Source organism: Cricetulus griseus, chromosome 6, assembly GCF_003668045.3.
Source record: "Cricetulus griseus strain 17A/GY chromosome 6, alternate assembly CriGri-PICRH-1.0, whole genome shotgun sequence".
NCBI classification, from domain to species: Eukaryota; Metazoa; Chordata; class Mammalia; order Rodentia; family Cricetidae; genus Cricetulus; species Cricetulus griseus.
This window is the reverse complement of record NC_048599.1, coordinates 25,533,891-25,559,370: the sequence shown is the minus strand read 5'-3', so window position 1 is coordinate 25,559,370 and position 25,480 is coordinate 25,533,891.

The window sequence follows — 25,480 nt, the reverse complement described above, 5'->3', positions numbered from 1 at the left end:
TATCATTTTCATATCTTTACTGCTGATTTACATAATTCAACTAAAGTGTTGTGTCAAAACTATTAGCATATGTTTCAGCACTTTTCTTCACCTTTTGTATTGATCAGTGTTGACTTACTGGCAGTAAAGGGCATCAATCCACCTGGCTTAGATGTCCATAAACTCCACACCTCTCTTCTCTGCTATAGAAGAGCTGTGCTAACTGATAAACAGCTCTTACTAGAACAGGAAAGCTCTGCACGTGCTGCCTTCAACCTTGTCAATATTTAAGCAACTTCCAAAGAAGAAGAAAGGAACCATCCTCTCATTTCCCCAGCTGGAAAACTGCAGCAGAGAGAAAAGGGTGTAAGGTTCAAATTTACTAGGGAGTTGTGTGGCCAGTTGGAGCTATCTAAGCAATGCTAGCTAAGGTGGTCTTGTCGGTGCCAATATAATAGGTAGATCCTCTCTGCCTCAGAGCCAGGTTACAGTATTGTGATGGCATTTATTTTATAAAAGAGCTTTTAATGCTTATTTTTATTTCTGTGTATGTATCTCTGTGTAAATGGGTGTGTCCCCAGAAGGCAGAAGAGGGTGTCAGATTGCCTGGAGTTGCAGATGGCTATGAGCCATCCAATGTGGGTGCTGGAAACCAAATCTACTCATCTGCAAGAGTAGCAAGCACTCTTAACTGATGAATCATCTCTCCAGTCTCTTCACTGCATTGAAAACACAAATAGTATATAGCTATACATAAATGTTTTTCTATGAAAACTCAAGCACACACACACACACACACACACACACACACACACACACACACACACACACACACACACACACACACATATATATATATATATATATATATATATATTCATGCACACATGTATATACAATGTATATATGTATGTGTTCATTGCAAACACCCTTAATAGAAGACATTACTTCTTTCAATATTACTTAAAGATACTCAATACATAACAGGAAACAGAAACAAAGGTTAGTCTTCACAGTTGTACGATTTCAGCACACAAGATGAACGATGGACTGAAACATCACTGTACAACCTGAACAAAACATATATCTTAATCCTAATCTAAAATGTTCTACACACAAAGACATTAAGCATATTATAAATTGTGGAGAAAGTAGCAGGTAAAACCATGTTACAACCAATATTTTAAAGAACCATTTTAACCCATGGCTCATCTTAAAAATTATGGATTTTTGTTGTTACTGTTGTTGTTGATTCCTGTTTTTTAACCCTGAGTTAATGATTTCTTTGTTTCTCAGTAGAGATATTTTCTACACTAACATCCCAATTTCTTCACTTATGCTGTCTGACTTATTCCATTCATTTATTCCATTCATTCCTCAATTCTTCTCCAACCTCTTCTATTAGGACACTATCTCCTGCTGCAATGACAAATCAATTTCTCTGGGCCTGATTACAAGCTGCCATTGTAGGACTCCTGTTTTCCACTTTACTAGTAAGAACATTATTTTGCCTCTTTGTCTTTCCTTGGTTCTAGATATTTCCATTTCTTATTTCATTCTCTCAACTAACTTTCTCAGACTCACATTGAGGATTGCATTAATAGGCACAGACCCTCAAGTCACCACTGAAAGAGGCATACACGGTCAATTTGAATTGCTTGGCTAACTAATCGATTGTTTTGCTGATAAATGCTCAAAATATATTAGTACAAAGTCATCCTGGAAACAGTGCATGGACCTACATGTGTAGACACATTTCCTAACCTAAGAGTCTCAGGTTCTGTATCTGTAAAATGGAGGTGGTGGCAATCCTCCCTCACTGACTTGTTGCAGAGACAGATAGAAACAGTCCAGGGAATCTGACTTCTCTGAAACAAGGAGGATGAGAGCTCATCCCTATTGATGCAGGCTCTAATTGATGACGGCTTTTATAGAAGGCCATCAGACCCTGGAGATGGATATGGAGTTATTTCAGGAAATTTGATATGGGCTTTAGGCAAAGAACAGCATTCTCAGACCTTTGAACTCACTGAATCACAGCAGATTCAACCTCTTTTTACCTCAAAATGATATGAGGTGAGTTAGTGCTTCTTTGCTCACAGAAAATGGAATAACCATCTGAAGAGACAACTTCAATGTCAGAGACAGATGTGTAAACCATGCCTTACCCCACAGAGCTTAGAAGTTCTGAAACAAGGCTCATTCGTGCTTGAGAAAGTCTGAGGCAGGGACAGTCTGGACAGTTCACACATCTGGGTTCACACAGTCTATAATTTCAGGCTCAAGGTGAAAGTGCCATTTGTCCTCATACCTATAGCCTTTCTCTAAAACTAACTCTTTTCTTCTTTAAATATAGCCAGGAGAATAAGTCCAAGTTCCTTCAAGGGACAGGAAGCTGGAATCCACACCCCTTATTCTCAAGCAGTGTTTTCACTGAGTGTTTAGTCATAGGGTCTTAGTTTCAAGTTCTGGCTCTAAGGTCTATTATTTCCTCCCTTGGTAGTCCTTTGAGGCTGAGAATGTAGAGGCTCGCAGTTCATAAAATGATGCAGTGAGGACAAGAGGCAAAGGAGGAGAGCTGCATATGCTGTAAGGAGGAACAACAAGAGGGCATTATGGGTTGGGGCTGGAATCAAGTCAATGGACTCAGAAAAACAAATGTTGAAGCAAAGATGGAACTGAAGATGCCCCTGGTTGTGACTGCCTCTGTGAGTCTGTGAGTTTCTGTCACTTGCTTTAGGGGGTATAGTACAATGAGGCCATTTTTAGTGGACACTTAATTCCCAGATACTGCCTGACCTCTGTACTTGCTTTACAAATCTGTCAAAGTGGAGACCCTCTGTGGCATAAATTCCAAATCTTTAAAGTATTCAAGTGAGTGAAAAAATGCCATGTTATGTCTCTTTCAAAAGAATGTTGTATGCAGTATACTGTTGTGTGCATGCTGCATGTGTGCACTCCAGTGCATACAGCTTCACATATGTATTCAGAGTGTTGGTTGGTTGATTAAGAGGTCAACATCAGGAATCTGCCTCAATCTTTTGCCAAATTAATTTTTGAGATAGGATTTCTCACTGAACCTAGAACACATAGATTTAGAAGAGTCTTTCTGGAAAAGTTAAATATAATTTTAACATTTTCAATATATAAGGATAGATAGGAAAAAGAAGAAGTCAAGAACCTGTGCAAAAGGATCTCTAGAGACTACAGGTTTCTTTCAAAGAGAACATGGACCAGCATGTATGAGACCCTGGTTTGTGTCATCATCACTGAGGGAGAGAGAAACTATAGAATTCTCTGCAATTGTGAAGACATGAGCTATGAGATCTTGGGGTAGTTACTTAATCTCTCTATACCCAGGTCTTCTCATGTTGCAAACAGTGTAATTTGTCTCCTAGCACTGTTGTAATGATTAAAGAGATTAAACCACATACAATATTTTAAATGCCCAAGGGTAATATGTGATACAAATGTTAGCAATTTTATTCATTATTAATCTATGGCCAGTAAATATCTCACATGTGCTAAATATGTATGACCCAGAGACTTCTAATACATATATGTAAATTTGGTGGAAGATATGTACATGTTGACATTGGCTAGAAGTTGTTGATACAGCACATAGACAACAGCTTTGTGTCCACACAGATAGATTGAAACCAGGGCAACCTGCAAAGTCTTCTGAGCCTGTGTTCAGTGTGACTCTTGTTTTCTGCAGGCCTAATATTAGCCCCATGAGCAATATCGCTGTTTCCTTGGGAATCACATGTTTTCTCAGTGTGGACTACAGCCAGAACAGCCATTCCTATGTAATCATGTGGACATGCTCGAGAAAAACAATAATGAACATCCTTGCCTCAGTAGACAGGTAAGGATCCCTGACTTTAATCGGATTCCTATACTTGGGAGGCAGCATGGTCATAGAAACAACCAGATTAGCTCTGGATGTCAATTCTGTCACAACTACCAGCCCTGTCACTCTGCAGATTCAACTTTTGAGGCCTCAGTTTCCACATCTGTGCATTAGAATAGTAGATACCTGTACTCATCGGGTTCTAGGATGAAGACATGAGAAAATACACATGTTCAGCTTAGAACCTAGAATATGCTAAATGCTCAAGAGCCATGAGACCCACACTAACCCTTACAATGTTCATTACCAATGCTGAGGCAAGAGGATGACCTCTCCAACAATAATAATGAATTTCCTATAGTGCCTTTCACCTGGGTCAATGAGCCTCATGTTTATGAACATGGTAACATTAATCCATCTTCAGTGGCAGGAGGCTAGAAAATTAGATGCTAGCATGGACTCTGTCCTCAATTAATCTCTACCCTCTGGAATAGTCCTACAGTGAGAACTTGACATCCTAATCCTGTCATTTACTGTCACTGGTCTCTGTTGTTCCCCAAAATTTCCATCCTCAAAATTCCCATGGCTTACCAGTAATATTCTGGCATCTACTTCCTGTGGCATCTACATGGCATCTCTGTAACTCCAACTTCTTTCTCTCTGTATCTTCGTTTTGGTTTCCAGCCTGGCTCTATTCTGCTTGGCCATTGGCCAAATCAGCTTTATTTATCAACCAAAAAACACGACACATATTCATAGCATACAGAAGGATATCCCACATTGTAAGGATAACTCTTTCCTCCAGCCGCCTGAATTCTGCCCACCGCCCCATTAGGGCCCCAAGTAAGACAGAGAGACTTATACTAGTTACAGTGCTGCTGGCCATGACTAGGATTTCTTATGTGCTTGCTCTGTCTTAAGTATCAACCATAGCCATTAATCTATATATTTATAAAGACTTATTGATGGGGAATGTACTACTGTGTATGTTTATCTCATTGATTATTTAATAAAGTTCTATTTGGCCAATGAAACAGCAAGTTAGACAGGACTAGGAGTCAAAGAGGATTCTGGGAAATGTAGTAGAGAAGTGGTGATCCAGGCCAGAAGTGACATAGCAAGGAGACTTATATTTGAGCAAGGTGAAATAGGAAATGTCCCTTTTTTCCCTTCGCCTCCTCCAGTGGTGGGATGTGAGCCACTGGCAAGGAGGGATGCCAATAAGACGTCCGATAAGTCTTATAAAATATATGGATTTATGATAATTAAGACTGAGCTAACAGATGAGAATCCTAGTCATTGGCCAAGCAGCTTTGAACCTAATACAAGTCTCTTTGTGTATTAATTTGGGCCCTAACTCGGGCGAGTGGCTGGCATAAAGAGCACATGTGGCGGTGGGGCTCGGCGGCTTTTGGCAGAAAGATTTATCGTAACAACTTATCTTAGGAAGGATGCCAGCTCCATGAGTCCTCTTCCCAGGATCAGAAGGCAGCTCTACAGACAAGAGAGGAGGAGGAAGAGAGCAATTTCATGCTTGTCCCTGCTTATATTCTGAGTCTTCCTGCTATGTCACTTCCTGCCTGGATCACAAGACTTCTCTTTACTACATTTCCCAGAATCCTCCTCGACTCCTAGTCCTGCCTAACTTGCTTCCCTATTGGCCAACAGTATTTATTAATCAACCAATAAAACAAACATATACACAGAAGGACATTCCCATCACCATGTCATCTACCCTTCTTAGTCTAACAATAATAAAAAAGTTATCAAGCAAGAATTAGAGTTAAAATATTTAGTCTATTTGTATTTGTCAAAATAAAAGAAAGTACTGTATCATCTATCCCATCTGTGTAAGTCTAAAGTTTTATATCTAATTTATCTTTTATCAAAACTGAGGAAGACTATTATCACTACCTGTCTTCAACTCCATCAAAGACCCCAGAAAATATAATATTACCTAAGTAAACTGGATTGTAAGCAACTTTAAAAACATTAAATGACAGATATATTTGGCTGCCTGGACAGTCACCCAAAGTTCTTTGTAACATTGGGGCATCCAGCTTCAGCCTATAGGCCATACTATATATCAGACTTTTCAGTGAAGCAGAAAAATTTTCATATCTGTCTTGCCTTGTACCAACAAATTCATCAGTTACTTTCTTCTGTGTGCTACAACATATCTGGCAGTTTCCTCTGTGAAGCAGGATTGAAGGACCATCCTCTCTTGTCTTGACAAGTTCAGCAGTCATTTTATTATGGTACTGCATGCCCAGTTTATTCAGCAAGCAGTCAAGCAATCCAGGCAAGAGCGGTTTCTTGCCCAAATGACTGGCAAACTCCATCATCCTCTTGAAGTAATTGGTGTTGCCAGGAGCAGACATGTCTCATACTAAGAAAAGTCTAAGTTCTTAAAACATTTTAAATGCCACATACTGTAGGTCTTTGAAGTGTTTGAAGATTACCTATCCATCTGAAATATATCTCTGTATATCTAGAAAACTTAAATACATGAATATAAGTTTGGCTATTATAGATGATTATCTATTTTATTGTAATTTTTTATTAGTTCAAATTAGGAACAAGCTTGTTTCACATGTCAATCCCTCGCCCTCTCCCACCCCTACCCCCACCCCTACCCTACCCCAACCTACTCCCCACCCCATCCACCATCCACTCCCCAGCAGGGCCCTTGACAGGGGCTCCCCAAAGTCCACCAAATAGATGATTATCTATTAACCTGTATTTCTTAATTATACATTATATTTTTAAGTGAGCTAAATAAACATAATTCCTTAAACAAGAATAGAAATATACATATAGGATAACAAAATAGACCTTTTATTTGTACCAATAAACCAAAATCCATACTAATGTAAAGTACTCATTTAAATATAATATCCATTAACCAATTATAACCAACCCCCACTAAATAAAAACAAACATTTATAAACAGTATTTGGGAATTTGGCACTAGTTTTCTAGACAACTTCCTGTGACTGTGGCACTGATAATCTTATCCTGAGACAATTTAGAATTATGCTAACTAAATCTTCACTGTATTAGTTTGAGAGGTTGCATCATCTCATTCAGTTGCCTTTACAGTTCTGCATGTTGGATCATCTGGGCTTTGCTATCATTGGAAACCTCTCTTGATCTTACTTGAACAAACCATTGAGTCTGGAATGTATCCACAGTTTCTCATCTTCTGTGGAAACAACAGCAGAACCTCTTTTCCAAACCAACATGTCGTTAGACCAAATTTTGAAGCCAAGATACCTTTATGTTGCTCTAGCTTAGCAGCCCTCACAATCAAATGTCTCTCATCACTTAGCTCATCAATAGACAAAAATTCAAAGAAAACACAATAATATACATAATCCAGACTCTGTGTATTTTCCATCTTTACATGGCTTCTATTTTTTGCTCTATTATGTTTTAATATGTATTTTATTATCTATACACCTTTAACCTATGAGTGTCTCCATTCTTTTTCCTCTCTCTCTCCTAAGCATATGTACATTGTGTAAACACAACATAACCTGTTTAGAGGTTTCTTTTTTGTCTGAATCTGTTATTATTGTATAGCTTGATCTTTTTGCAACCATAGGAGTGTTTAAAATGCTAAGTATCATGGTCACAGTGACTCTGGATACTGGCTCTACCCAGCTCAACTTTCCAACATGGCAGAGGTTCATTCACCACCAGATCTGGTACTGCTGGGATGGAGAGGGTTTCTGGGCACAGTGTTGACAGTAATACATCCCTCTGGTCCCACTTTCTGCTTCCTGATCTGCCAAGATGTGACAGAGGCATGTTGCAAGCTGTCAACACCACAGACTATGCCTCTACTACTGTGGTATCCTCCCCACCTTGACAGAACTATAGCTCATAAGACATAACCTTAAAAAATTCTTCCTTCATTCAATCATTTTGGTCACAGTGACAAGGACTCATTTAATACAGAAAATGACTATCACAGAAGAGGATTGTTACTCTGGTCAATTGGTCATGACTTTAACTACATAGGACTGATTTACAAGAGATGTGTAAAAACTCTCAAGCTCTGGTGCTACCAAAGTGCCACAGTTCTTTAAGAATATTTTACTATGCCATACTGATGGGAGTTGTGAAATCCAGTTGCTCACACAAAAGCAAAAAGGAGTTTCAGAGGAGATAAGAAGGAACCTATGGATGATGAGCTAGAAGCTTTTCATGCTACATTAGGTAAAGATTCAGACTGTGCTTAGCCCACATCCTTTAAATCAGGATGGGACCAAATTTTAAGTAATAAAATAACAATTTATCAGAGGAAATTTCAAGACAGAATACCGGTCAGGCTATGGCATGGTTGTGACATGCTCCTTTTAGACAGCTATATGATAAAATTTCAGAGCAAATATTAACACATAACGGTATTTTAAAAACATTTAGTTTATTAAAGTATGGAAAGTGGGTGTGGTGAAAGTTGTGGACCAAGCAGGGCACACAAAATGATTGTAATTTCTAAGGAAATACTCCACATTTTCTCCAGAAAGGCATCTGGAGAGCAATAAAAACTCTAGGTAGGAATGGAAAACAAACTTGAAAGACTAGTTTGAAAAGATTCCAGGACACTCTGCTGAAGGGAGTGTTTTCTTGGGTTCTGCCATGTAGGCCATTGAACCCCTCTCCAGTTATGGTCTACAGTAAATCGGAAGAGCATTGCTATTAGCAACTTCTGTGGTGCTGTTTCTATAGTCATTAGGAATGTAAGAGTGTGGGGTCATTAAAGTTTGCACTGTGGATCCAGAAAAAAATAACTTGGGTTGGAAGGCAACATATAACAGGGTCAAATTCCCTGCCTGAGTGCTTGTGTGTGCACTGCATAAGGCTGTGTAGGTGATTTCTAAGTTACACTTGAGACCTCAAGATGTTGGAAATGCCAGAAATGTGGAATATCTTCAAAGAAGGCTGCAGACACCTCCTTTTAAACTATCCTCATGGACATAAGAAACTACCCAACTAGATGACATTTAAGGAAGAGGACAGTCTGGCTTACAGTTCCAGGGCAATCCTTCCATGGTGTAAAGGAAAATATGTGGCAGGAGCAGGAGGCCAGATGCTCACATTGTATCCACAGTCTAGAATCAGAGTATGACCAGGTACAAGGGAAGAACATAAAACCACAGGGTCCACTCTCAGTGACCCATTGCCTCCAGCAAGGTTCTACATTCTAATGATTCCAGACTTCTCAAACATTACCACCAGCCTTGGACCAGGTGCTCAAACAAATGAGCCTTTGCAGGTCATTTCACATTTAAATCATGCCTAGAGCATCCATGTGGAGACACTGTGTGCAGTAGAAGTGTGGCCGAAGAAGCAGGAATCCTTAGGTGAATAATGACACTTTACCTCCTTTACCTGAAGGATCGAATGGGAATTCAGCAAGTTTTTGTGAAAATGTTTTATAGATGGGAGAATGAGTCAAGGAAACATGGTGGGAGAAGTCCTGGATCAGATATCAAGAGCTTTGCAGCACCTGGCAGGAAACAAAGGCTTCAGGGTCACAGGCATAGCATCTGCAGCTAGTACGCCCTCTGTTCTTTTGTATATTTCAGAAAAGGAAGAGCCAAAGGAATTCAGAGAGTCTATAGGGGGAGAGAGTTATCCCCAACCAAGGTCTCAGGATCCCTTACACATCTATGTCCAAGGTAAAATCTGGACCCTCAGCCCTTTGGGAAGCTCTCCTTACTACAATTAGCACAGATATGCTAGGAAGGTCCCAGCAGCCCTTCCTCTGGCACAAAATGTTTGTGGCTATGAAACAGGTGGGAATAAAATACCTTCTGAGTACCAACTCTCTGCATTGATAGGGAGGAAGCAGGAGAGGAACACAGAAATAAAGTCCCCTAACCAGTCTGCTTAAGAGTACCTTAAAATCTCCAGCTTATGATGCAGAAAGCTTGACTCTGGATGGGTTTCAGTAAAAACACTTGAGCACAGCCAAGATCTCTGTGTCCCCAGGGATTTTGTTCTGTTCTATCCAACAAACCATGACTAGAGAAATTCAGAGTCTACAACATTCAGAAATCTTTAATATTTTAGGAAGATAAAGCAGAAGGTTACAAGAGAAAGAGGATGGGAACTTAGAAGCTAACAGAAGACCTAAGATTGTATGAGGATGAGAACTTCCATGTGAGCCATGAAGAACAGTCCAGAAGGGGCTTGCTAGGACACAAGTGGGAAGGGTGTGAGGGAGGCATGCATGAGATTTCTTTTTTAAGCAAAGAAAGCAAGCAAAGTGACTGCTGAATAGAGGGATCTCACTGTGAGGTGACTTTTTACAAGAGTGATGTTTGGAGAGGTTGTCAAAGAGGAGCAGGCTCGATTCATCTCATAGGTCATGTATTCATTGTGACTTCTCTGTGGTAATTAAATCTTCTCAGATGTCATGATTTGAAATCCCTAAAAATAACACATCAGATATATGACTTAGCCTAAAAAGTGCTAGCCATGCAAGCATGAAGACCTGAGTTTGACCCCAGAAATCCCATCAAAACATCTAGCATGGTGTGTACACTTGCAATTCAAATGTGGAAGAGTGAAGTTAGGAGGATCTCTGGGCCTCACTAACCAGCCAATCATGCCTAGTCAGTGAGTCTTGGGCCAAGTGAGATAAATTATTTCAAAGTTAAGGCAGCAACACCCAACATTGATATCCAATCTCCATGCACGCACGCGCGCGCGCACACACACACACACACACACACACACACACACACACACACAAACCACACCATCCATTGACTTCTGCTACTTCCTTTTCTTCATGAACCCAATCCTATGTGACTTACTGCAATCTCCCTTGCTCTTTTCTGACTCTCCCACTAGAATGTGGGAATGTTCAGACACAAGATATATGTTGTTTCCTATTTTACCTCAAATACCAGATGATTTTCAAGGCTGCAGGCTGGCAGGGAAAAAATTATGAATTTGGCCCAACTAGTGTTATTCTGCCACATTCTATGGAAGCAGATGAGCAAGTCCAGCAGCCATCCCAAGGACATCAGGAAGCTTTACTGAGGTGGCAGCATCTGACAGAGGGAGAAGGGTAACACTCCTACCACACACTTGGCCTCAGCAGCTTTCTGTAAACAAGGGCAAATACAGCCACAGACTTTGCCAAATATCAAAGAACATTCTCTAGGACCCATACTAAAATCCATCTCCTCTGAAACTTCTTGAGCTAGTCCTGGACAGTTAAAATAACCTTCGGCACTACTATCTTCCATGTTCCTACTAATAAGGTCTATTGGGTCACACTTAAAGCACTTCACTGCTCTCCTAATCCAAAGTCCCCAAATTCTCATTCCTAAAAACAAAAACATGATCAAGACTATCACAGAAACACCCCACTCTTGGTACCAACTTCTGTCTTAGTTAGGTGTTTATTGCTGAGAAGAGACACTATGACCATGGCAACTCTTATAAAGAAAAACATTATTCAGGTGGGTATATATTTTTATGGGTTTAGTACATTATCATCATGGCAAGAAGCATGATGGCATGCAGGCAAACATGGTGCTTGATCCACAAGCAGCAGAAGGACACTGTGTGCCACACAGGGTACAGCTTGAGCATATGAGGCCACAAAGTCTGTCCCCAAAATGTCACAGCTCCTCTAACAATGTCACGACTACTTCAATAAGACCATACCTCCTAATAGTGCCACTCAGTATTCAAACATTCAGATACATGAGTCTATTGGGACCATTCCTATTCAAACTATCATAATCTGGAACCCACAAAAAGGCAGATGTGCTAATGACATCTGTGACACCAGCATTCCTACAGTGAGATAAAAGAGAGGAAAAACTGGAGAACTGCCCCTAAGTTCATTCTAGCCTGGAGTGAAAGAAATTACATTAGAGACTCTGAATCAACAAGGTGGAAGGAGACAAGAGACCTGACATAAAAAGGTTTTCTCAAACCTGGACAAATGTGCTGTAATATTAGTAATTTCCACACTCATAGCACACACATAGACAGGAACATTATATTTATTTTTATACAAATAAGAAAATTTATGTCAATGAAAACTTTAGTGTAAATGGCATAAAGTTATCAATAAACAAATGAAGCCCGACAGACTCTATTTAAGAAATAATACATCAAATTGCCTATTTTCTTAAGGAAAACACTCACTGGTAAAGGGACCCAGAGACTGAAACGCAAAGGAAGGAAGTCAAGCTTTCAGATAAATAGAAGCCAAAATAGATGACATAGGATTGTGGTATTTGATAAAATAAACTTTAGGTCAACGTTGGTTGCAAAATATAGATAAGTCTGCTACATATTTATGGAGGAAACATTTCACTAGGAAATATAACAATTGTAAATATGAGTGCACCAAATGTTGTGCCTCCCATAAACACAAAAGTGCAAATGGCCACACAAGGTTAGATGGATGCTGATTCAATAAAAGGGGCTGAAATCAATATCCTACTTCTGTTTGTAAAAGGGAGACCAAATAAAAAAATTAACAAAGAAACTTCAGGCCCTAATCAAACTATAGATTATCTGTAGAACATTACAGTCAGGTAATATAGAGTATACATTTTTCTCAAAGGTCCCTAGAATTATCTCTAAATTAGAGCATGTTTGGTGGGGATGTCTTCTGTAGGTATGTTTATCTTATTGGTTAATGAATAAAACACTGTTGGCCAATAGGGCAGCAAGATAGGTGGGACTAGGAAATGAGGAGAATTATGGGAAATGTAGGCAGAGTCAGTCACCATGTAGGGTGCTGAAGAAGTAACACTATAGAGGGCATTACCAGATAAGCCACAACTCATGGCAATATATAGATTGATAGACATGGGTTAATAATTAACACAGAGCTAGCCAATAAGAAACCTAAGCTAACCTTCAACAGTTTCACAAATAATGGAGGGTCTGCATGTTCATTTGGGGCTGTTGCAGCTGTGGGACCAAGATGGCAGAAAAGAATGTTCATAAGGTAATGCCACCAGCATCGTGGGTAGTAAGAACTTCCACATAATTCCTAACAAAAACATAAAAGGGTATTTTAAAAACAAAACAACAGAAGCAAGCACAGCTTCTTGGTAGCAGCATTTTCTCAGGTGAGCTCTGTTTGAGACAAGCAGAAGCCCAGGGCTCCTTTAAGAGCAGTTTGCCAACTAAGCAAACCAGCAAAGCCAGCAGCACAGCTCTCTGCCATGCTATTTAGCACATTAAGACGCGTGGCCAGAAAAGATAAAGATATACAGTAAAGACTGAGTCAGAGGAAATAGAAAATCCTCTAAAGCATTTACAGTGTGTTTAAAAATACGCATAGGCTTGGGAGAGAAAAGGAAAAAGGATAAGTTATTAAGAAAGGAATAAAGTAGCTGGTTGTGGTGGTGCATGCTGGTAGGATTTGCTGAGGGAGGCAGAGGCAAGCAAATCTCTGTGATTTCAAGGCCATCCTGGTGTACAGAGTGAATTCCAGGACAGGCAAAGGTTCACATGAAACCCTATCTCAGAAAATAAAAAACAACAAAAGAAAAAGAAATATAGTTAAATAATAAGCCACATAAAGATGGAAAATACACAGAGAGTCTGGATACTGAATGTTATTTATTATCTTTGAATTTTTTGATTGCTGAGGAAGGAGCAACAACTTCTAAAAGATATTTGATTATAAATGCTGCTGGATTAATCCAAATTATACATTTTGAAAATGCTTTGACTTCTAATTTTAAGTATAAGGACAGGTTACTAGGGAAAAGATGTTCTTTTTTTTTTCTTTCCACAGAAGATGAAAAGCTGTGGATTCTTTCCAGACTAACATGGTTTCATCAAGCAAGAGCCCTTGAAGCAATGGCCAGGTGATCCAACATTGAAGACACCTGGGACAATGCAGTCTCAGACTACTACAGCCAAGATACAGCCAGGTTTCACTTTTCTCATGATCCCATGGACCTGACAACATCCCCTAACAGCAGGAAGTAGTTTGGAGAGAATGACCCACAAATTCCCAAATATTTTTTATAAATGTTTGTTTTTATTTAAATGTGGATGACTATAAATGTTTAATGATCACAGTCAATCTCCTTCTAAAGAATAGAAGGGGAAATGATATAGAAATGAATACTTGGCATTGGTATGGATTTTCATTTATTGATACACATTTAAGCTCAATTTTTATATGTATATTTCTCCTCTTGTGTTTATACAGATCTCTTAAAATGTAATCCATAATTAAATACACATTATATAGAGTCACCTATGATAGTCAAAGCTTACAGTTAGGTTAGTTAGGTTTTCTAGATATATAGAGATATATTTCAATTGGATAGGCTTTCTTCAACCATTTCAAGGACCTACAGAGTATGGCATTTAAATGGTTTAATGCATTTCATGACAGTGAGACACAACTCCTTCTGGCAGTTACTGCTCAGACCAAGTACATCTGAAAGGAAGATGGGCATCAAAGAAAGTCTTTATGGAGTTTGTTGTCAATATGGAAAGATCAGTCATTTGGGCAAGAAACCACACTTGCCTGGACTGTTTGACTGTGTGCTGTATAGACGAGACATGCAGTACCCACTGTCTTGCAAAAAAAAAAAAAAAAAAAAAAAAAAAAAAAAAAAAGACTATTCTGAAGAGTTCCTGCTTTGAGGAGTAGTCTGACAGACATTCTGCAGGACACAGAAAAATAACTGACAAACTGACAATACAGGTGGACAGTTTCAAATTTCCTGCATTGCTGAGAATTCTGCCAGACACACTATGGCTTATGGATCAGAGATGGATGCCCCAACATTACAGAAGAACTTCAGGTGACATTCTAGGCAGTGAGATGTCTCTATCAATTCCAGAGTTTATATAATAACTTTCCATGGTCTTTGATGGAGTTGAAGATAGATAGTTGTGCTTATAGTTTTCCTTAAATAAGATAAAAGATAACCTACGTATAAGACTTTAGACTCACAAACATAGGATAGATGACAGAATATTTTCTATAAATTTTACCAAATGCTAATGGACTAAATATTGTAATTATAGTTCTTGCTTAATAACTGTTTTGTTATATATAATTTGACTATGAAAGTTAAAACCTTTCTTATTATTTAGACAGAAAGGAGGAGATGATGAGATGTCTTCTGTACATATGACTATCTTATTGGTTGATGAATAAAACACCATTGGCTAACAGCACAGCAAGATGGGTGGGACTAGAAAATGAGGATTATGCAAATAGTAGGCAGAGTCAGTCACCATGTAGGTTGCCTGATGAGTAACTCCATACTGGGCATTACCGGGGAAGCCACAGCCTTGTGGCAATACATAGATTGATAGAAATGGGTTAATAAGACAGAGCTAGCCAATAAGAAGTCCAAGCTAATGGCCAACAGTTTCATAATTAATATAGAACTGCATGTTCATTTGGAGCTGATGTGGCTGTGGGACCAGCATGGCATGAAAGAATGCTCGTAATAATGTTCTAGGCAACAAATCAAGTGTTCACAAATATAAGATGATTAAAATAGGTTTTTTTCATCTTATCAGATCAAAATCAGAAGAAACTGGAAATCAACAGGTAAGAAATTATACAAATACTGAGAATTAATACTGCATTGTTTTGTGACCAATGGCCAGGGAGGAAATCAAGGTGGAAATTAAAAAGATCCTAGAATCAAATGAAAATGAAATCATATGTTACCAGAACACTGGTGACTACCATTTTTTCATCATACCTGATGACTACCATTTTCTTCTCTGTTTATTGATTGATTCCATTTTCAGTCCTCACCTGAAAGTGACTTTTAGAGAAAGACACCATTTGTCTTTCTGCCTCACTGTTTCTCTGTAGACATAACCCTTGCCCATCACTCAGATCCTCCTCCATGAAGCCATGGTGCTGAAGATGCTGATGGACATCCTTTCAGTGGTGAGCTGACTACTGGGGCTCACAGTCTCCAACTGCAGGGACAAGAATTACAAACCTGCACATTGTCTCCAACACAGCTTTCAGCATTAGGTAGAAGCTGACAGTTATGAAAAGGATTAGAGGTTCTGGAACAAGGTATCTTGGGATCAACAAATGGATAAAAGAACATACAGATGGACGAAGGCATATCTACTACTTCAGGAAAGACCTTGCAGCTGAAACCAGCCAAATTCTGGGAGAGAGCATGGAACACAGAGGAGCACAACAAACTGGTCATGGCTATGCATGACCAACACACCCCCCCTGTGACCAGCAGCTAAGCAGTCAGCCAATGGCAGTAAACTTGCAGGATTCTGTGTGGGAAAAGGACAGCCCAGAGACAGTGGGCCCCAGCCTTAAATTTCTATATTCTCAGGACACAGCTTTCACCACCCCATTGTCTTTGTTCCATTGCTCCTTCATATTCTTCCCCCTTTTCATTAGCTTTTCCCCTTTTCCTACCTTCACTCTCTCCTTTCCTGCATCCCAACCTCACTGGCATTGCTTCTTCTCCTCTCTCCATCCTGCTACCTCTCTCCATCTCTTAACCTTGCTTTTTTCTTTCTCTCACCCTTTTTACTCCCACAAACTCAGATGCCAACTCAAGTGACAATGATGGATAAAGTAGACACTCAGACATCCAGCAGTTCAGAGAAAACAGAACCACAAAGAATTCTACCAAGAACTACTTTCTGGTTTCTAGAAAGATTTCAGCAAATGCTCAAGGATTATTCCACAGAACAAGAAGACGCAAAGCCCATTCGGGGCTGGGCAATATCTTGGTTACTTCCCATCTTCCTGTACAAAGCCTGAATGGCTCTGTGTAACACAGGCTAAAACAATACATTCTTTTCTATGTTTTGTTATGGTTTTTAATTTATTTTAAGTGGGAAGTATCTGTGCTTGCAAGAGTTTTTGTGCACCATGTGTATGCAGTTTCCTGAAGGGATAGAGGAGGGATGAGAATCTCCAGGGACAGGAACTAACAGGCAGGGGTAAGCTGTCATTTGCGTCCAGTGAAACAACTATTGCTACTCTGCATAGTAGTTAAGGCTCTTCACTGCTGAGCCATTTCTCCAATTCAAGGACCAGAACTTTGGGAATAAAAAAGTCACCAAGATAATTGCTGAAAATGTAATTAAATGTCTTCAGACACTAATGTTATACAATTTCGCTGATTGCTACTTTTAGATGTGATAAAATGGAATGTGCGTAAACACATTTTTCTTTTTATTTCTTATAATCAATAACTTCCCAGAAGGTGGTTTCAGTGTGAGAATGTCTTGTAAAGTGCATGAACTCTCTGTTACTCTAGCACTATCACTCTGACTGTCTTCTGTCTTTAAATCTGGCTCTGTCCAAAGGACCACTAGTCTACAATCCACACTACCAGAGGAGCTAGGAAAAAAGGAGGACCTCAAGAGAAGACTGTATAGTCCCTCAATGAAGGGGATGGGTACAAGATCCCCTGACCAAAGTGGGAGCCCAGAAGCAGGGACAGGAAGGAGAGCCTTCATCCTGTTGCTGTTCAAAGCAGAAACAGACATCCACTACTAAGCACTGAACCACACTACTGGAATTCAGTTGTGGAGAAGGAGGAGGGATGAGCAAAGGAGCCAACACAGGGCTCGAGAGACCTGCAGAAACAGTGGACTTGACCTACTGATAGCATGGAGACCCTTGTCATAAAGCTGGGAGAATAGCATTGGACAAAACCAAGCCCTCTGAATGTGGGTGCCAGCTAGGAGCCCAAGACAGTCTATGGAGCCAGTCTTTATCCCTAGAGCACAATGGTCTTTGGGAGCCCATTCCCTATGGAGTGATATTCTTGTAGCCCAGATACAGCAAGGATGGCCTAGGCCATCCCCCAAATGATTTGACAGATATTGAAGGTCCCTGGTGGAGGGGGCCTCATGATCCCTGGGGAGAAGCTAGGGGGTGGGTTGGGTGGATTGGGTGGGTTGGTGGGGAACGTGGAAGGATGGGAGGGTGAGGGAATGGGGAGATGGATATGTAAATATGAGCAGTAATTAAAGAATTTTTAAAAATCTGGCTCTGGCTCTCTGGCTCTCTGGCTCTATGACTCAGGCTTTATCACTCCAAGGCTGTCACTCTGGCTGATCATTCTGGCTTTAACACTCTATCCCTATCACTCTTCCTCTTGCATTCCAGCTCTATCACTCTGTCTCTGTCACTCTGTCTCTGTCACTCTGTCTCTATGATCCCAATAGCTCTCAAGCTCTCTCTTCCTCACTCTTGCTCACTCTTTCTCAAAACAGACTTTGCAGGTTTGGTTGGAACTCTGCAATAAAGGACCTATTTGGTGGGTGGTGGCCCAGTCCTATATTGGTTGTACTGTGAGAGGTCTGGGGAATGATTCTGTCCTTATGGGGAAGAGGAATCTAAGATGCAGAAGGTCTAAGCTGCATCCAAGCCGGTTCCTGAGTCACCCAGACCCAGTAGTGTCCTCTCTGCTCTCAGGAGCCTTTTCTAAACAGTATGCTGATTCTGATTGGGAACAAAGTAAGTACTGTGGTCACTGGGACCAGCAAGCTTTGATGACATGGGATTAGCACATGTTTGGAATAGAATGTCCTAACCTGGGACAGAAAATCCTTCAAGCTTCTCTGGAGAGCTTCAATGAGAAACTCATCCCACAACCCTTGTGGCCCAATATGTGTCCCTGACAGACAAGTACATTACATTCAAGGAGGGATGATCTTTTGAAGGTAGCTCAGAGCAGCCAGCACAGACCTGAGATGGCCTCTGACAAGCCAGTCTCTCCCCAACAAGTACCCTTTGTGCATGTTTGTAATGCAATTGCACACATTACTGCCAATCGTGTGCACACTGTGAGACATCCACGTGTGTTTCCCACGTTTTCCCTGCACTGCCAATTGTGTGCACAGCCTGCCCTGTGTGAGACATCCACGTGTGTTTCCCACGTTTTCCCTGCACTGCCAATTGTGTGCACAGCCTGCCCTGTGTGAGACATCCACGTGTGTTTCCCACGTTTTCCCTGCACTGCCAATTGTGTGCACAGCCTGCCCTGTGTGAGACATCCACGTGTGTTTCCCACGTTTTCCCTGCACTGCCAATTGTGTGCACAGCCTGCCCTGTGTGAGACATCCACGTGTGTTTCCCACGTTTTCCCTGCACTGCCAATTGTGTGCACAGCCTGCCCTGTGTGAGACATCCACGTGTGTTTCCCACGTTTTCCCTGCACTGCCAATTGTGTGCACAGCCTGCCCTGTGTGAGACATCCACGTGTGTTTCCCACGTTTTCCCTGCACTGCCAATTGTGTGCACAGCCTGCCCTGTGTGAGACATCCACGTGTGTTTCCCACGTTTTCCCTGCACTGCCAATTGTGTGCACAGCCTGCCCTGTGTGAGACATCCACGTGTGTTTCCCACGTTTTCCCTGCACTGCCAATTGTGTGCACAGCCTGCCCTGTGTGAGACATCCACGTGTGTTTCCCACGTTTTCCCTGCACTGCCAATTGTGTGCACAGCCTGCCCTGTGTGAGACATCCACGTGTGTTTCCCACGTTTTCCCTGCACTGCCAATTGTGTGCACAGCCTGCCCTGTGTGAGACATCCACGTGTGTTTCCCACGTTTTCCCTGCACTGCCAATTGTGTGCACAGCCTGCCCTGTGTGAGACATCCACGTGTGTTTCCCACGTTTTCCCTGCACTGCCAATTGTGTGCACAGCCTGCCCTGTGTGAGACATCCACGTGTGTTTCCCACGTTTTCCCTGCACGTGGAGAGCAGGGAGGTGACGGGCACTTTGCAGTACCACTTCACAGAGAAGGAAGAAGGGCGTCCCATGTCAATCAGCCTGCAGTGGGAAGATTGATGATTTGAACTGCATCCTCCCAGTCCCAGGGACAGGCACTGAGCAGATAACTGCCTGTCCCCTCACCACCCTCATGGTGTCCCAGGAACCTCCCTATGCATCGTGCCCTGAAGACCCATGTACAAAGTTTTAGTAAAACAATTTATGAGTGAGGGCAACTAAGGTGACCACCTCCAAATCCAGGACCCACAAGCTGTATTCCTGGGGTGTGAAAAACCCTCTTAAAGGGATTTAAGTCTGGCCCTTAGCTCTGTGCCCCATAGCTGGAAACAGTGTCTCCATGGGTTTGTAGAACATTATGGCAGGCAGAAAGGAAGAGTGACTGAATATAGAAGCAAGTCATGACAAGAACAGGGCAGGCTCTACATGCCTGAGCTTCCACAATCACAATGTCATAATGCCCTTTTCTATCCTCATGTTCAGGACAGGCCCTCAGGGCTTGCAAAATAGTAGGCCCAGCTCTGTGTTTTTCCAAGCCAAAATCCCAACTCCTTACAATTTCTGTGCTGTTCAGCTTTACCTGGGCCCATCGATGGTGTTCAATTTAACAATAGGGCCTGTGGAAAACAGGATGTACAACCTAGGGATAGTCCCTTCCTGGCAGCTGGCCACAGCTTCATATAGGTGGAAGGTCCCAAGAAACATCTGTATATTGCTTAAGCTTTTACTTTTATTCTGTTTGTGTTTGTGTGTGTGAATGATGTCTGGGTATGAGTGCAGGTTCATGTGTGACTCTGTGAAGGCCGGTGCATGTGTGAGCGTGTGCCTGTGGAGGTCAGAGTTTCTACCCTGTATGAACTTGACACTTGTGGTCTCTCAGAAACCTGTTTCTTCCCATGGAAAACGAGGCTCTCAAACTTACCTCCTGATGACGACTGACTCAATAAAATGTATCTACTCTGAAGTCCAGACATCAAGCAAATGGCTGCATCTACCCTCACCTAGAACTCATCCTGCTCACTGCAGCCCCCAGAGGCTGCATGCTGGAACAGCTTTGCCTGTGCTCTGTAGGGCACAGGTGCTACCTTCTCATCCCAGCAATGCCCTTTCCTGTCTGAACCTCCTTCCATGTCACTGGGAGACACTGAAGCAGCAAAGTTCCTGGTGGTAAATAAAGGACAGTGGTCCTTGCCAGTTGTCTGCATTAAGGGCTCATGTTTCTGCAATCCGTACTGTGAAGAGGGGTGCATGTGAGCAAGAGTTTAAAAGTATACGTTGGTCCCTAAAAATGAGACAGGACAAGCTCACAGTCATCTGTAAGTCCTACACACAAGATGATTCTGTCCATGACATCCTGGGGAGGCCAGATACCAGCTATGGTCAGAGTTCACAGTCATAAGGCCTAAGGAACATCTGTAAATTGCTTAAACTTTTACTTTTATTCTGTGTGTGTGTGTGTGTGTGTGTGTGTGTGTGTGTGTGTGTGTGTGTGTGTGTGTGTATGATGTCTGTGTGTAAGAGCAGGTTCATGTGTGACCCTGTGAGGGCAAGTACAATGTGAGCATGTGCCTGTTGAGGTCATACGATGACTTTAAGGAGTTGTTGCCTCTTTCAACCTTTCCTTTGGCTCTGCTGAGGAAACATGAGTTATTGGAGGCCTGTGAAGAAAGTGCCTCTTCTGCTGACCATCTCACATACACGGGAAGAGACTTCAATTCCCATGAAGAAAACATATATTTTCTGCCTGCAAGGTAGAGTCTAAGCCACTGGATCTCCGGTGGCAAAAGAAAAAATGGTCTCTCCATGCTCATAGTAGATTGTCCACAGAACTACTTGTCTGTCTTCATCTATAATTCTTTAGTTACAATTTCTTTCAAAGTCCATCAGGGAATGAAACCATTATTAAGAACATGAAATAAAGGTCATCATTTTAGGTCCTGGACCCATCTATACCCTAAGTCAGATGGAGTCTATGAGTTTCCATTTCAAATCCTAATTCACCCTAGCTTCTTTGTTTTATTCACATAAGCTGAGAGGATCCTTCCTCTCAGCCCAGAGCAATTCTGGCTTCTGTATTCACACATCACCTATCTTCTATACTGGTAGCCTGTGGGTCACATAGCCACACTGTAAAAATGGCCAATATTGAAGGCGTTTTTAGCATCTAGTGAGATGATCATGTGGCTTTTCTACTTCAGAATGTTTATATGGTGGATGACATTGATAGATTTTCAAATGTTGAACCATCCCTGCAACCCTGCAAAGCCTATTTGATCATGGTGGATTATTTTTCTGATATCAAGATCCAGCAATTCCACTCTTGATCATATACCCAAAGGATGCACATTCATACAACAGGGACATCTGTTCAACTATGCTCATAGAAGCGTTGTTTGTAATAGCCACAAGCTGGAAGCAGGCTAGATGCCCCTTAGCAGAAGAATGGATGGAGAAAATGGGGTATATTTCCACAATGGAGTATTACACAGCGGGGGGGGGGGGCAACAATGAAATCTTTAAATGCACAGGCAAATGGATGGACTGGAGGAAACCATCCTAAGTGAGGTAGCACTGTCACAGATAGACAAGCTTGGTATGTACTCACTCATATATGCATATTAGCCATAGAGCAAAGAACTACCAGCCTACAATACACACTTCCAGAGGAGCTAGGAAACAAGGAGGACCCTAAGAGAGACATACATAATCCCCCGGAGAAGGTGAAAGGGACAAGATCTCCTGAGCAAATTGGATGCAATGGGAGAGGAGGAGGGAGGGAGGAAACAGAGAAGGAGAGAAGAGGAGGTGGGAGAAGGACATGAGGGAGCAGGAAGACTGAGCCAGGGGAAGAATAGAGGAGAGCAAGAAAAGAGATAATAATAGAGGGAGCCATTATGGGTTTAAAGAGAAATCTGGCACTAGGGAAATGTCCAGAGATCCACAAGGATGACCCCAACTAAGAATCTAAGCAATAGTGGAGAGGCTACCTTAAAGGCCCCTCCCCTATAATGAGATTGATGACTACCTCATATGCCATCATAGAGCCTTCATTTAGTAGCTGGTGGAAGTAGAAACAGAGACCCACATCTAAGAGCTGACTCCTGGAATCCAGTTGTAGAGAGGGAAGAGGGATGAGCAAAGGGGTCAAGACAGTGCTGGAGAAACCCACAGAAACAGCTGACCTGACCAAGGGAAAGCAGGCAGACACCAGTCATAAAGGTGGGAACCAGTGTTGGACCAAACCAAGCCTTCTCAATGTAGGTGCTAGTGAGGAGGCCTAGGCACTCTATAGGACCTCTGACAGGGGAACCAGTGTTTATTCATAGACTTTGGGATCCTATTTCCCATGGAAGGATACTCTCTCAGCCCAGATACATGAGGAGGGCCAAGAACAATTTCAAGGTAGAAGAAATGTGAATTATTCAACCAGCCTTGGTGGCTCCATGAAAAAGAAACAGTGCCCCATGGCAGCATAGTGGCCATGATTCCACTTATTTTCCTAATTTCTTTTTAGTATTCAAGGAATATTATGCACTGAATAATAGCATTGGTAGGGGAAGGGAGTTATTGAACAAAATCATATAGCCATCAGTGAGATGGGGAGAGTTCTTTTTATTGACCCTTCACAGCACCCAATCACAGATGCTGGCTCATGAGGACATTCAGTTGCAGAGAGGGAGCATAGGAAGGAATGGCAGAGAGACTTGAAAGCCACAATTCTACCCTATTTAATGCATGACTGCAAGCAGCTCTCTTTACCTCTGAGTTTCCAAATGATGAAATGCACTAGCCTAGGCAAACACTATGAGCTTTCCCACCCGGACATTCTCCCATTCATCCACTCTGGGTCTTCTTCCCAGGTCACACTGAAGCCACTACTTCACGACAGCCCTCAAGTTCCCCAACTCTGGGTCTTAATGTTGACACAAGGTCAACACCATCCATCACTACAACTCAGCAGCCTGGGTGACCTTTGGGTTAGAGTATCTTGGCTGACATTCGCTATTTTCTTTGGAGACTCCTTAGAACATCCTGAAATGAGGACTTGTTCTCATCCTATGACCACTATATAAGGGCCACTGTGACCCCAGAATCCAAGAAGACTGTGCACAGAAACAAGGATTTCATGTGCATCCTTCCCTAAACTAGTAAGTAGCCCCCACAATGTGAATCCCCACACAAGGGTCTTCAGGAGGAAGAGACTTGGGGGCAAGAAGCAGAGGGAAGGCATTGTTTGATTTAGGACTTTTCAGACTCTAGCAATTTTGAAGACATACATGATACTGTGTCACATTAAAATAAGGTTATGTGGGTTTTGTTGACTGTTCATATGTTACTCTTCAAATGATTTGACTCGGTTTATGGAGAGGGCTTCTTCCTGAAGTCTAAACTCAACAGTGACACAAGCCATAGGTATTTTACTAAGGATGGTGTGGCTCAAGCTTGGTGGAGCCAGGTATCAGGAACCTCAACCTGGTCTCTGAGAAGGGCTGCAGTTAGCTTTATGGGAGGTATGACATGTCCCTGAAGAAAGATAAAAAAATTAGGTGGAAAATCAAGGAGAAATTATGTTTCAAGCAGAGATGACAGCAAGCACAAAGGACCTGAGCATATTGAGCATGGTCTGGGGTCAGCTTGGCTTCCTTGCCCTGCCCCTCAAACACCTAACTTTGTCTCTAAAATTTCTCTCCTTTCCTGATCTAGTCAGCTCATCTCTAGAACAAGCCAACTACTTTCCTCAATCATAATTGTAAGTACTTATGTCTATTATTTTCAATTCATTATAGAAAGCAGTGGGTTTGCTGTGGCATTTTCCTATATTCTTAGACCTATCCCTCTCCCTCCCCTGCTGCTCTTCCCATCTCCAGCCCAGGCAATGTCTTCCCCCTTCCATTGACTTTCATGTCACATTCATTCTCTGCTCTTCTTCCCCCCTCTTCTCTTTCCTTCTGATATCATCTTCCTCTCTCCTGGCTCCTTATCTTATGACCTCACTAACATCCAATGCGTGTGTGTGTGTGTGTGTGTGTGTGTGTGTGTGTGTGTGTGTGTGTGTTGTACAAGACAGAAAAAATGGAGTATTTTGTCTTTCTGGAGGGATCTGGCTCATTTTGCTAAGCAATGACTTCAAGTTCATTCACTTCCAGAAATGTCATGATTATATTTTTCTTTATGACTGAATAAAGTCCCTTTGTGCACTTGGCCTCACTATCTTTACACACTACTAAGGGAGGTCATCTCTGCTGGGTCCATTTCTTACCTGTTGTGAACAGAAGCACATCTGTCTTGTAGGAAGGTCAAGTGTGAGATTGACAGGCATTCACTGTGGGTCCTTCTTTTCTCTTCTTCCTCCTATGACCATCCAGGAATCATCATCGAAGATGTTCCAATTTGGGAGACTTGTTGTCTTGTTTGGCCTGCTCACTGGGACCTCAGCATCACCTTTGGGTAATACTGAACTAGCTTAATAATTTGGACATTCTGAATTCTGTCTCTGGAAGTGGGTCAGTAAAGTTGCCACCAACTAGCTCCTCCAAGTATTAACCCTAATGAACACTGTACCTGCAATATCAGAGGCTGTTGGGAGGGGCAGTGTGGTCCTTTATGGGTGGCCTACTGAGAAGTGTGCACTTATTCAATTCCTGTCCCTCATTTATATTTTTAGAAATAAACAGTGTGTTGATATAATACCCTAAAACAGACTTGCCAATATATCATAGGATGAATTCTTCAAAATGAGATTTCAGAATTTTTAAAGTTTGTATTTTAAATTATTTTATCTATTGACTGGTGTTCCCTATGCTCTTTCTCTAGCAGTCTGAGGGAACCTGTCTCCCACACTGTTTTCCTGCTCTATCCTGAACACCTTTAACTGG